At 39.9% G+C, this 13,400-nt stretch overlaps 1 protein-coding gene and 1 non-coding gene across 2 annotated transcripts in view; one reads left to right on the top strand and one right to left on the bottom strand.

Moving 5' to 3' along the window:
• kcnip4a (potassium voltage-gated channel interacting protein 4a) overlaps positions 1-13,400 on the bottom strand; it is an 806,015-nt gene that overhangs the window by 526,680 nt on the left and 265,935 nt on the right. The window lies entirely within an intron of this gene.
• On the top strand, positions 2,014-2,087 carry trnai-aau (transfer RNA isoleucine (anticodon AAU)). The gene has a single exon. It is a non-coding gene; the product is annotated as a tRNA-Ile (tRNA).

The following is a 13,400-nucleotide window of genomic DNA, read 5'->3' as shown; positions in this document are numbered from 1 at the left end:
AAATCTCTAAGAGGAAAAAAAAATCTAACTTTCTTCCTTGCTCCTTTAGTAAAAAACTTGAATTGACGATCCTTCAGCCAGGGAAAATAATCATTCTCTTTCAACCTGTAAAAAACTCTTCATAACGTGAAATCTTCTCTTAGATTTCTCTGCCCCTGTGAAAAACTCTAATGTTTGGAGTTTTTCCTCATAGTTTCCATGCATGGAATCGTCCTGATTAATTTACCCTATTCTTTATTTTAACAATGTCCAAAAACTTTGTACAGTACTTCAATTATGGCCAAACCCCACGCTTTGTGAGAATGCTTCATGCCTCCTTTAATCTTGTAATGAATAAAATTCACAAAACTGTTGGGCTTTTTTTTTGTGGTTTTATCAACCTGCTCTTGGACCATCAGAGAATTACACATTTGAACCCTTGATCTCTCAAATCATCCAGCCCCTTCAGTGTCCTTCCATTTAGTGCATAATTTTATTCAAAAATAAAATACCACACATGCTGGAAATTTGGATTAGAAACGGAAAAAGCTGGAAATACCGAGCAGATCTGGCATCATCTGTGGAAGTACAAACAAAGTTAAGGAGTGAAATTCTCTGGCCTCCTAGCCACGTGTGTCTCGCCAGTGGAAGGTGGCACATTGTTTGCTAGCGGCGGGATTCTCTGGTCCCACTGCTGTCAATGGGAATTCTCACTGATGTCACCCCATGCCGGTGGGAAACCCAGGAGCGGGGGTTCACTGCCAGTAGGACAGAAGAACACTGCCAGCATGGACGGCCAGAGAATTCCAGCCAATATTTCAATTCATGATCTTTCAACATATCTGGAAAAAAATCAGAAGTATTATAACTTTTAATGAGGTGAAATGGGAGGGCAGGTGGGGCAAGAACGAAACGGATGGACTGTGATGGAACAGAAAATAGGTGACATTAAATGACAAGATTTGGCAGGGCAGAGCAAACGGAGTAGTAATGGGTCAAGTAAATATATGTGCCCAGATGATTTGTGAGTGATACGATAAAAATATCAGCTGCCATCCAAAAATAAAAACATGGAAAATGAGATTACGGCAGAGAAAAGGAAACAAAATGCGGAAGGAGCAGAGATTATGGTCTGACATTATTGAATGTAATGTTGGGTCCAGAAAGCTATAAGATTCATAACTGAAAGATGAGGTGTTGTTTCCTTAGCCTGTGTTGAGCTTCATTGAAACACTAGAGTAGAATAAGGATAGGACAGGGATATCAGCATGAGAACAAGTTGGAGAAATAAATGGCAGTCTCTCGGAGGCTCGGGGTCAAGCTTGCATACTGAACAGAGGTGTTCAGCAAAGCAAGTACCCAATCTTCATTCAATCTCCTCAATGTAGAGAGACTGCTTTGTGAGTGGTGAATATAGTATATTGAACTGAAAGAAGTGCACATAAATTTGTTGCTTCAACTGGAAAGAGTGTTTGGCACCTTGGATAATGAAAAATGGAATGGCAGATTTTACATCTTCTGTGCTTGCATGGAAAGTGCCATGAGAAGGATGTAGGATATTGGAGTGACTGAGGAGTGGATCACGGTGTCTCAAAGTGTCCAGTCCTTTCGGAATACAGAAAGGAGAGGGGAAGGAAAAATTAGTGGTATCATTATGTTGGAAGTGGCTGAAATTGATCCACTGCAGGCTGGTGCATTGGAAGGGAAGGTCAAGGGGAACTCTAATATGGTTCGGGTATTTTGAGTAGAGGCAAAGGAGTCAAAGGCCCTGTCAACCATGGTGAGGGAAATCCTTAGCTGAGAAAATTGACATGAAAGCTTGCATCATTGGAATAGATATTGGTCAGAACATTGAATACGGGAGTTGGGACTGTCTTGTTGAAGTTGTACAAGGCATTGATAAGGCCACGCTTGGAATACTGTGTACAGTTCTAGTCACCCTTTCATAGAAAGGATATTATTAAACTAGAAACAGTGCAGAAAAGATTTACTAGGATGCTACCGGGACTTGATGGTTTGAGTTATAAGGAGCCTGGCTGGTTAGCTCAGTTGGTTAGAGCCTGGTGCTAATAACACCAAGGTTGTGGGTTTGATCCCCATATGAGCCATTCACTTTTAGGGGCAGCATGGTGGCACAGTGGTTAGTAATGCTGCCTTACAGCACCAGGGATCTGGGCTCGATTCCCAGCTTGGGTCACAGTCTGTGTGGAGTCTGCACATTCTCCCCGTGTCTGTGTGGCTTTCTTCTGGGTGCTCTGGTTTCCTCCCACAGTGCTAAAGATGGTTAGGTGGATTGGCCATGTTAAATTGCCCCTTAGCATCAGGGGAACTAGTTAGGGTAAATACATGGGGTTATGAGGATGGGGCCAGGGTGAGATTGTGGTCAGTGCACACTCGATGGACCGAATGGCACTGTGGGAATCTACTGTCTATTGAGAGGCTGGATAGACTGGGACTTTTTTCTCTGGAGCATGGAAGGGTGATCTTATAGAGTCTATAAAACTTTTCCCAAAGGTAGAGGAGTCTAAAACTAGAGAGCATAGGTTAAAGGTGAGAGGGGAGAGATACAAAAGTATTCAGAATGGCAATTTTTTCACACAGAGGATGGTGAGTATCTGGAGCCAACTGCCAGAGGTAATAGTAGAGGCGGGTACAATTTTGTCTTTTAAAAAGCATTTAGGCAGTTACATGGATAAGGCAAGTATAGAGGGATATGAGCCAAATGTGGGCAATTGGGACTAGCTTAGGGGTTTTAAAAAAAGGGCAGCATGCATAAGTTAGGCCAAATGACCTGTTTCCATGCTTTAAATCTCTGTGGCTCCAAGACTCTACATGACAGAGAGAGACAAAAGGAAAATGGAGTGCAATCCTCCAGGAAGCAGGGCATGAAGAAGTACAGACTAGGTAGCTATGGGAGTCAGTGAACTTATAATGAAGAAATGGAGACATAGAAGCCAAGAAAGGGAAAGGAAATGTTGGAGATGGATCATGGAAAGGTGAGGGATTGGTGCAAACTGAAGCAAGGTTTTCCAATTCAGGACGAAAGCAAGAAACAACACCAATACACTCATCCATGTACTGGAAAAAGGGAGTGGCCGGAGCAGGATTGGAACAAGAAATGTTTCACTTACCACACAAAAAAGATAGACATAGTTAGTATCTATGTGGGTACCCATAGCAACACCTTCTATTTGAATAAAGTGAGATGAGTTAAAAGAAAAATGTTCATTGAGGAGAACAAGTTCAATCAAGTTAGAAGAGGGAGATTGTGGATAGAAACTGTTTGGACCTCTGTTTAATGAAAAAGCGATGATGTAGAGATGATGTAGATGATGTGAGACTTCTTAATGAAAAAGCAAACAGCCCCAAAGCTGTTCTGGTGGAGATGAAGCTGTAGCAAGATGTCTCTAGTGAAACAGAGATTGTTAGGATATGGAAATCTGAAACTGTTAAAGTGACGAAGGGCATCAAAAGAGTTAGGGATGTAACTGGGGAAAGACTGGACATGGGGAGAGTAATAAAGTCAAAGTAGGACAAAATCAGTTTACTGGAACGGGGCAAGCTGAAATGATAGACTGACCAGAGCAGTCCTGCGTTCGGACTCTTTTTGTCATTTAACATCTCCTATCTTCCATCCAGTCACAGGTTTTCCTTTTGTTCTTTTTTCACCTTCTCTCATGTGGCTACTTAAAACTATTGCATTTCTAACTTTGCCCAGTCTGAGGAAAGGTCTTGATCTGAAACATTAACTCTGTTTCTTTCTTCATAAATAATATCTGACCTGCTGAGAATGATGTACTTATTACCACTTTTTCATCTTAAAATGTATTAGCTCAGAATGCTGAGATGATTGTTGCTGGTGCACATTGGAACTCTATTGAAGTACTGGACCATACACATGCTTGTTATTTACCTGGATGTGCTTTGTGATCTTCCTTTGGTTTATATATTTATAATGACTCAGGAAGCCTGGAATAAACATTGGAGAAGAACATAGTTTTTAACAGAACACAGAGTCAAACCACTAGTGTGTACACAGACGAGTCTCAGCAGGCCCAGTCCTGGGCCTTCCTTATGAAAGGCTCAAGTAATGAGTTCTCACTGGGTAGGCTATTGCTTGTTCTGGGGAACTCATACTCAAAAAGCCCCACAGGGAGGTTAATCAGTGATTCCCCATGAACCCGTGGGGATTATCACAATATTATTTGATTTATCTCCTAATAAAACTATAGTTTTTTTTCAGAGTTTTGTGATATTGGGATACTCAACTAAGGTAAATGCAATAACATTTTGCGACTGTGTGCAACTGTCAAATGATGGAATGCTACGTGATAAAACATCACATGATTAAAGCTCCAGGTATATGTCAAAATCTTGTGTAGCAACTCTGCTGGACAAGAGTGAAAAAAGGGTTTTGAAGAGGAGGCAGAGGGGTATGGGCATCCTGACCTTAATCTGACTCCATCCCACTGTTTAGGTTTTAAAATGCAGGAATCAAGCAATGGATAATGTTCTCACTAAAGTTAGTCAGGGCCTAATAATCATTCCAGAGTTGTGACATGAGGATACTGTTTCATCTTGGAGTAAGGGTCTTAATGGGGTTTCATTAGGGTTTGCCTGTTACCCTGAAATGGTAAAACAGATCTTGATTTGAGAAAGACCATTGCCCTGGTCAGGACAGGAAAGGAAAAAAAAAATATGTACCTCTCCATCAGCTAGACTACTTCATAAAAGTATTATTATTCATAAAAATGTGACTATTTATAAAATTATTATGCAAGTAGCAGCAGAAGGAATGTTGGCCCTCATCAAAACTGGGAACCAATGGAACTTATGCCTTTAAGACTAATTTAACTCTACATGCCTTCTCCCCAGTGCAAGCCTTGTTTCTGGGAAGATGGATCACCTTGCAACAGTCAACTTCCCCTCTGAAGAAACATTCCATTAGGTTTTTGATTCTGGATACACATGAAACCCCAATTTGTATATTATTGTGTTTGGGCTCTGAACTACCTCCTTTCATTTATCCCCCTTGTATTGCTTGTGAGTAAAAAGGGGCTAATGTTGTGAAACCCCTCTCCGGCAGCTCTGTGGTAAAACAAACCAACCCTTTCATTTTAGCTTATTGCTATGCAAGTTATTCATAGAGGAGTGGAGCAATCAAAGTGTAAGGGTTGGGAAAAACATGCCACCACTTATAAAAGTTGGGAAATCAAAAAATGAAAAACATCTTTCTGTTTATGGATGGATTGCGAGAGGAGAAAGCAGGGCATTTTAAATTATAACTCTTCCTGTCCATAACACAATACTTGTTTATTTATGTATCTATGTACATCTTTTAATCTATACAAGATTGTACTTCTACTTCCCACCAGATCCCACCTGATTTTAACCTTTCACTCTATTCTCTACCCCTCCCCCACCCTCATGTTTTTATCCTAACTATCTACACACTCCTACATCTCTTGCCAAGATCTCAGATTTCACAAGGGTTCATCTCTGTAGAGCTTTTACCAATCTCCATGATCTCGTCCTGATTTAATTCCAAGATTGAGGATGAACTGCATTCTCTCATTATTTGAAAGGAGTGTCTTCCACCTGAATGTTTGTTGAGTTCTGACTTGTTTCTGGTTCCTTGTCTAAATCAAGATCTAAATAATGTCCAAGGTTTCATTGGTTTCCTTCCCAATTATATCAAGGCACTTTGGATCCTTCTGCAATTTCCCTGGTCCATCTCAATTCTTGGTTCCGGAGCTCTTTTGATTATAATGCCTTCTTTCAGTTGATCTTATATCCACACTCTTTCAAGTTTTAGCACTTTTATGTCTTGTGCTCCATATCTGAAGTTGAAATTATGAGCTTGACTGTCTCTTTGCTGCTCTTCATGCTTCCTAATGTTCTCACCATCATCTGAGGTAATGTTTTATCGCCACTATCTTCCCATCAATAGTTCCAACGGTGAGAAACTGTTTTGTAGCTTCTGTAGTTAAGAAAGGCTAAGTTAATGTCTTCATTTTTTTTTATCAATTCCTTGATTGTTCAATCTCCTCTTTCTGCTTCTCTGACTGACTAAGGCTAGCTAGGCAAACTAAACACATGCATGAAACTATATTCCTGCACAATATTATGGAACAGCTCATTTGCAAGCTGAGGTCTGTTGCCTGACAATAGTGTCCAGGATGCCATGAGTTATAAAGATCCTTCTATGTGATGTAATGACTGCCTCTGCTGTGATGCTATGCAGTCCCTCACTTCAAACCATCTGCAGTAGTAAACACTAATGATGATGAAAACTTTGCCTTTAAACTCAAATTACTCCATTTCCCACCACTGCCATTCCTCAAAGGAAAAGTGAAGGGTATTAGTGGTTCAGCTCTGCTTTTGGCATTTCACTGCACATTAAGGCAGTTTGAAATTAACTGTTCAATGGAGTCACCGATGCCTGTTCATCAGACTGACTGCTGGACTATTGCTCAGCATTTTGCTATTCCCAAGTGACCTTGATAGATTAGTTGGAAAATATAAAGTCAAAGTGAATTAGGGACAACCAGCCTGTTGTTAAAAACTAAGAAATCATCAATGATTGCGAGATGATTTCTCCATTTGAATAACTGATGAAGTACTGGGTTGTTGGAAGCATGCTACAGCCATCCATTCTGGCAACACTTTTACATTCTGAAGCATTCGTCATCCCACTGTTGTGCTTGCTTAATCTCTTATAATCCATTTGCCGCAGGTGCTAAGTATTTAATAATAAGCCAAGTATATGCTACCACTTCTTCAATAAACTTTAAATCTTTCAGCCTCACTCCTTCCAGTTGTATTGTTGATAAGCATCTGCTGCTATCTGGTACTTCCCTTGAACAAGCTCAGTAACCAAATTATATGAGTCTCAGTTTGAGATCTTGAACTCCAGAGGGCATTTTTGAAATCTCCACCAAGTTAAGAAAAATATCCAAGGTTTGTGGTTGGTTTCAATTTTAAAGCTTAATCCCATGACATAATCAGAGAATTTCTTACAGGTCCATGTGGCTGCTAATGCTTCTTTCTAAATCATTGTATTATTTTTCTCTGTGTCCATGGGACATCTTCGGGCACAATAAGCTGGTCTTCATTGTCTATTTCCTTTTAACCTGAAACGTCACAGTGTCCAATCCTTTAGATGCTACACCCACTACAATAATTATTGGTGACATTAGATCGTAACAGAATCCCTAAAGTACAGAAGGAGGCCATTTGGCCCATTGAGCCTGCACCAACAACCATCCCATGCATGCCCTAGCCCAGAACCCCATGTATTTACCCTGCTAATCCCCCTGACACTAAGGGGCAATTTAGCATGGCCAATCAACCTAACCCACACATTGTACGAATGTGAGAGGAAACCAGAGTTTCCAGAGGAAATCCATGCAGACACGGGTAGAACGCGCAAACTCCACACGGAAATAGTCACCTGAGGCTGAATTGAACATAGCTCCCTGGTGCTGTCAGGCAGCAGTGTTAACCACTGTGTCACTGTGCCATAATCTATTAGAATTTCTGATGTTATGCAAAGACCTTGTGTAAGGCAGTTTATGGGTCCACACTCTAGCAGTGCTGTTGATCTTGTCTCAATAGCTGTCATAATGGCTAATTGATTTCCACTACGTTTGGTCAGAAATTGCCCATTTTATTGACCATTCTAAGGAATCTTTGTAATTCTGTGATGTTTTTCAGTTGTGGGAACTCTCTAATGACCTTGGATTTTTGCAGGGTCAGCTATAATCCTGAAAGTTGCCCAATGTGGCCAAGGAACTTTAGCATAGATTTTGTAAATTCATATTTGTCATTTAATGTCAAATTTGCTTCTTGTAGAACTTTATGGACTGTTCTTACATAATGGTCATGTTCTTCCTTTGATGACTCATGTGTGTGAATGTCATCCTTATGGCACCTTCCATCTTCCATGCCTTCTAGGGTCTGAAACATTATTCTTTGGAATATCTGATGTGCAGAAGCAATTCCAAATGGTAACCTGTTAAAACAATAATGACCAAATGGAATGATAAAGTAGTTAACAATCTGGATTCTTTGTACAGAGGTATTTGCCAAAAACTGTTGTAAGCATTCAAATTTGTGAAGAGGATGCTTTTTGTTAATTTGGCAAGACTTTTATCCATTGATGTCATTGAATAGATCTCTTGCTCTCTTGACTTGTTTAACTGAATCAAGTCCACACAGATTCTAATTGAACCATTAGACTTTGGTATAATTTTGTTGGTCTAGAGAGATGAATCCTTGTTGAAATACGTGCTCAATCCCACTCTTCACTTTATCTAAGAATGGGTGAGGGACCTTCCCGGCTGCGAGGATATATAGGCTTTGCATCTGGCCTTAGGACTACTGAGCTTTCAGCTTTCCCAAGCCTGAAAATGATGATGGAAATTCATTCCTGAATATCTCACTGGCCTGCTAGTCAGCAATTTCATTAACTTGTAAATGAGCCTCAGCTGCACAAATACTTATCTGCTCAATAATGATGACTCCTGGCTCTTTTCTACATATAAAATTTCCACAATTTCATTATCCTTGAATCTTAATCTTGCCAAGTTTTGGCTCATTACTTTTAGTACAGTCCCTCCTGGACATTGCAACTGGATGGAGGATGACTGTAATGTGATATTTATAAGCCATTTTACTTCATCCAATAATGTTGAAACACCTGCTTCAGTATCTGGCCTGAATTATGTGGGGTGACCTCTAATTAATGTACCAATAATTATTTTCTATTTCATTAACTTCTCCTTAGAAAGTTATTTTTTCCTTCTGTGCCTCTTCCTGGTCTTAGATTTTCCTTGGTTATGCGGGTATTTTCTCTTTCTTCCTATAAGTTTTCAGGACTATGGATCTGTAAGCTATTTTAAAATGTCTAAATTTCCCATAGTTGTGGTACCCTGCTCCCCATTCTAAATATTCTTTGTGCATTTTTTTCCTGCCATACTAAAAATATCTCAAGATGGTGGTCAGTGCTTTTTCCCAATTTTGTGGGTTTTTGCTTCACTGCGCTTTGCTTTTTTTGTCCAACATATTAAATTATTTCACTTGTTTTTCTCCAAGGGACATCACTTTCCCCACAAACAACTGTTCTGTTTAGCTTCCTCAGCTTCTTCTGTCACAATATTTGCACTTCCTTTGTAAGAATTAAACTTTTCTTCATTTGCAAAAGATCTGACACCTCAGATCCCACTATTATAGGATCACATATTAATTCATCTCTGGAGATCCAAAGGTGTGCAGGTTAGGTGAATTGGGCATGCTAAATTGCCCCTTAATGTCCCAAGATCTGTAGATTAGGAGGATTATTAGGATAAATGCATAGAGTTCCAGGGATAGGGTGGGTGTGGGCCTGGGAAAGATATTTTGCCTGAGAGTTGGTGCAGACTGGATGAACTGAATGGCCTCCTTCTGCACTGTAGGGATTTTATGATGCTATGATGCCAAAGTCATAATTCTCCATGAGTCTGTATAGGTTATTTATAAATATGTCAATGGATTCACCCAATTTTGCTTGTTCAATAATCACAGGGGAGGGAGTGGCCCAGTGGTATTATCACTAGATTATTAATCCAGGTACTCAACTAATTTTCTGGGCAGTTGGGTTTGAATCCCGCCATGATAGATAGTGGAATTTGAATGCAAGAAAAGACATCTGGTAATAAGAATCTACTGATGATCATAAAACCATTGCCGATTGACAGATCTGGTTCACTAATCTGGTTCACTAATGTCCTTAATACCTGCTCTGGCTTACAGGTGACTCCAGAGCCACAGCAATGTGGTTGCTCTCAAATATCCTTGGGCAACTAAGAATGGACAATAAATGCAGGCTAGCCAGTGATGCCCATGTCCCACAAATGAATTTTAAAAAATTCAGAAAATGGAAGACCTTGTCATATGAGTTTGAAGCCTCATTGACATCCAGTAGACATTGTCTACTATGGCTCCTACTATGCAGAGTAAAATATTGGCCCCATTGTTCTGTTTCTTTTTATACAATGTACAGAAGGTCTTCTGTTTTGGAGAATCATTTCTTCCAATTGTCCCAGTATTGACTTTCTGCAAGGCATCAGTGCTTTCAGACAGATTCTGTGAGTGGTAATGTCTACACCATACTTACCCTAAGCTTTGGATCTGCTGCTGCTTCAGAAGTTTGGCTGTTTGACTGTGATCTGGATCACTGCTGTCTGGACTTTGCTTCTGTTTCACCCTCAAAGCTTCATTCTCTGGTGAGTCTTCCATCTTGTTTTCCCTATCCTTTTCCAAGGAGATGGTAGTCTCACAGACCTGTAGTTTTCTTTCATGTTTTTCTGGGTCTTTATGCTCTGACTGTTGCCACTATGTTTCAGAGGGTGCACAAGAGCCTTGACAGAAACCAACAGCTGCCACGTGTTTCATCTTGGGTTTTGTGCCTTGACAGGGTTTCTCTAGGGTTTGCCTGTAATTTGTTTTGATTTATTATTGTTGCATACATTATGTTTCTTGGGCGCTATACAGACAAAGCATACTGTACATAGAGAAGGAACGGAGAGGGTGCAGAATGTAGTGTTACAGTCATAGCCAGGGTGTACAGAAAGATTAACTTAATGTGAAGTAGGTCCATTCAAAAATCTGATGGCAGCAGGGAAGAAGGTGCTTTTGAGTCAGTTGGTACATGACCACAAACTTTTGTATCTTCTTCCTGGTGGAAGGGGGTCACCTAAGTATGCTACCTAAGACTATTATTTGTAAAAGTAAACTTGTTTATTGCAGGTCTATACACATCTCAGTACCAGCAGATAGCAGTCTCTTAGATGGGTGACATTTTATCACATTACACTATTAGTTACATCAATATCAGGTGCTCCTAATGTTAACCCTTTTCTTGAAGGCGTCATCAATTCTGTAACTCACACTTAATGCTAAGTGAGGGAAAGGCTTGAAGCAATGGTTCTGGCAGCTCATCCAAGGCAAGAGCTGCTGGATTCCCATTGTAAGCAGTTATTTTAACATTCCTTGCGGGTCAACATAAGTTCTGTCTCTGGCCCTCAAGGAAGTCTGGAGAGAGACATTATTAACCAGCTAATAAGGTTTTAGACAGAATACGTAAGGCACTGACAGCACTACCAGCAAAGAGTTAAACGATTCTTGAAACAAAATTAATAAGCTAATGAAACAAATAGTTTAGACATGTGGATGCAATAAGAGAATTAAATAAGTAATTATGATTTTAAAACACACATGCTGATACTTTCAATGTATTTAAGTACATAATGAATCATTGTCCATTTCAGCCAAAGACAAGTTATTGCAAAGTATGACAGTAAAGGTGAAGAGTTCAGAGCGAAAAGCCTGGGAACCTCGGTAATTAGCAGAATTCATCTCAGAGTTTCTGGTGAGGGAACATATTTGGCAACTTTATGAATAGGGATATTTATTGTCCAGACACAGAGTAGATATGTTCCTGGGTGCAGGATCACGCTTCTACCCAGTTTGGCAACGAGCTGGTGGGAATGTTCACTTTGACTTCTATCATGAGCGTCTATAGTTGCATAGCAACGAGGAAATGAGTTCAGCCAAGATGGGAGTTAGTGTCCAGATTGAATTGATGATGAGATATCATTATGCCAGATAATAAAATGCAATTGGCTGTGATGTCTGTCAGGAATTATTATCAATGTATGTTTACTAAATGTAATTGATTTTAAGCCAATATGAGGCAGGAATGATTGATAAGAAGATCTATAATTGATTTGTTTTCGATTGTATACTTTAGATTCATCGGAGAGGTTCTGTCGCTCTATTCAAGAGCAACTTAACCCTTTTGGGGCAGCTACTTGTTGTATTTTTGTTTTAAATAAATGTTATGTCTTTATACAGAGATATCTGCCTCTTGTGTTTTGCATTGTCTGTAGCTAAACACTGTACTGGCCATCTCTCAATTCATCCCACAACAAAGTCTATGGTTTCTCCCTGTCCTAACCTTTATCCAATCTCCCCAAGACTTCCCATTCACTGGCTAGTGCTACCACCTGTATTCCCTTCGACAGTTTGGCCAGATTGTCCACTTGGTTGCCATACCGAAGGCAGTTTTACAATACAATAATAAGGCTCTGCTGCTGAGATTTCTTGCCTTGCTGGTTATTCAGTTGATTTCAACTTTCCAGTCTCCCATTAATGTCAATTTAGTCAGGCATCCTTGCACTTTGTGAGCTGCCAGTTCACAATGGTTAGAACATGGTAAATAGCAAGTTTTGGAACATAGTCCACTTCTGCTGTTAATAGAGAGAAAAATTTATTATAAGGATACAAACTATTTTTGCAACTTGGTGACAGTAATCTATCCTTAGAAATGACTAGAAATTCTATATGAGGTTCATTACTGTTAATATGGTTACATTGTTTCCGGATGTGCAACATTTTAATTTAAAAATGATCATGAGCAAAATTAGCTTAGCCCATTGACCCCCACCACAACTCCAGTCTGGTGGAAAGAATTGACTGGTGGAAAGAAAATGACTAGTACTGGCAGACCTTATTTCAATCCAAAATGGAAATTTCCACTTGATTTTGTAAGGGGCAAAGCTCTTTCCTAACAAAAGTAGAAATTGCTGGAAAATCTCAGCAGGTCTGACAGCACCTGTGGAGAGAGAATAGAGCTAATGTTTCAAGCCAGTAGACCCTTTGTCAGAGCTTCTTCCTAACCCTGGTGAAGTCAGCCATGTCAGAGGGTGTTATGAAGCCAGGTATTAGAGCGTCTAGAGTTCCTTTTTTGTAAATTCACTAGTTTCTTATGAGGATGAGTGCTTAATTGAAAAATGTGTCTGTTTGAACACTGCTGCTATATTACTCTAGGAATATGTATATAGATCTGCACATTTTGTTTTACCTTATTAACCTAAGAGACTGTTACGCCTTGCAGCTGCGGAATGCATTTGGGAAGGAAGTAGAAAGATAAGTGGAACAATTAAAAGAGAGGTAATGGGTTATATGGCTAATTGAATTAAATCAAAAGAAAAGCAGAATTAAAAGAACAGAATAGCAAGTAGGGGTAGCTTTGTTCCCATGGGAACCAAGGCCAGTTGGCTCCACTGGAATGTTGTAAGGAGTGCCTCTAGCTAGAATTTTAAGGTAGCCAAGATGTGGAGCTGCCAGCATTGGACTAGGGTAGCTGAGACTACTTACTGTGCCAGAATTATAAGGGGCATCAAGGACATTGTAAGATATGTCCCTTTGTATTGCCATAGTTGTGCTGCTGATGGCTTCAGCCGTGAGAAAGCAAGACAAGGGTTAATTAGACCAAAAGCTGAGCAAATTCAGCCTCTGTGCATATTATCCCTATAATTGGATAATAGCACGATAACTTTAGGTCAATGATTGATTCAGTGAAATTTAGTGATTTTTCT

This window comes from Carcharhinus amblyrhynchos, chromosome 1, assembly GCF_965287045.1.
Source record: "Carcharhinus amblyrhynchos chromosome 1, sCarAmb.v2.hapA, whole genome shotgun sequence".
NCBI lineage: Eukaryota > Metazoa > Chordata > Chondrichthyes > Carcharhiniformes > Carcharhinidae > Carcharhinus > Carcharhinus amblyrhynchos.
This window is presented reverse-complemented; position numbering and strand designations above follow the sequence as displayed.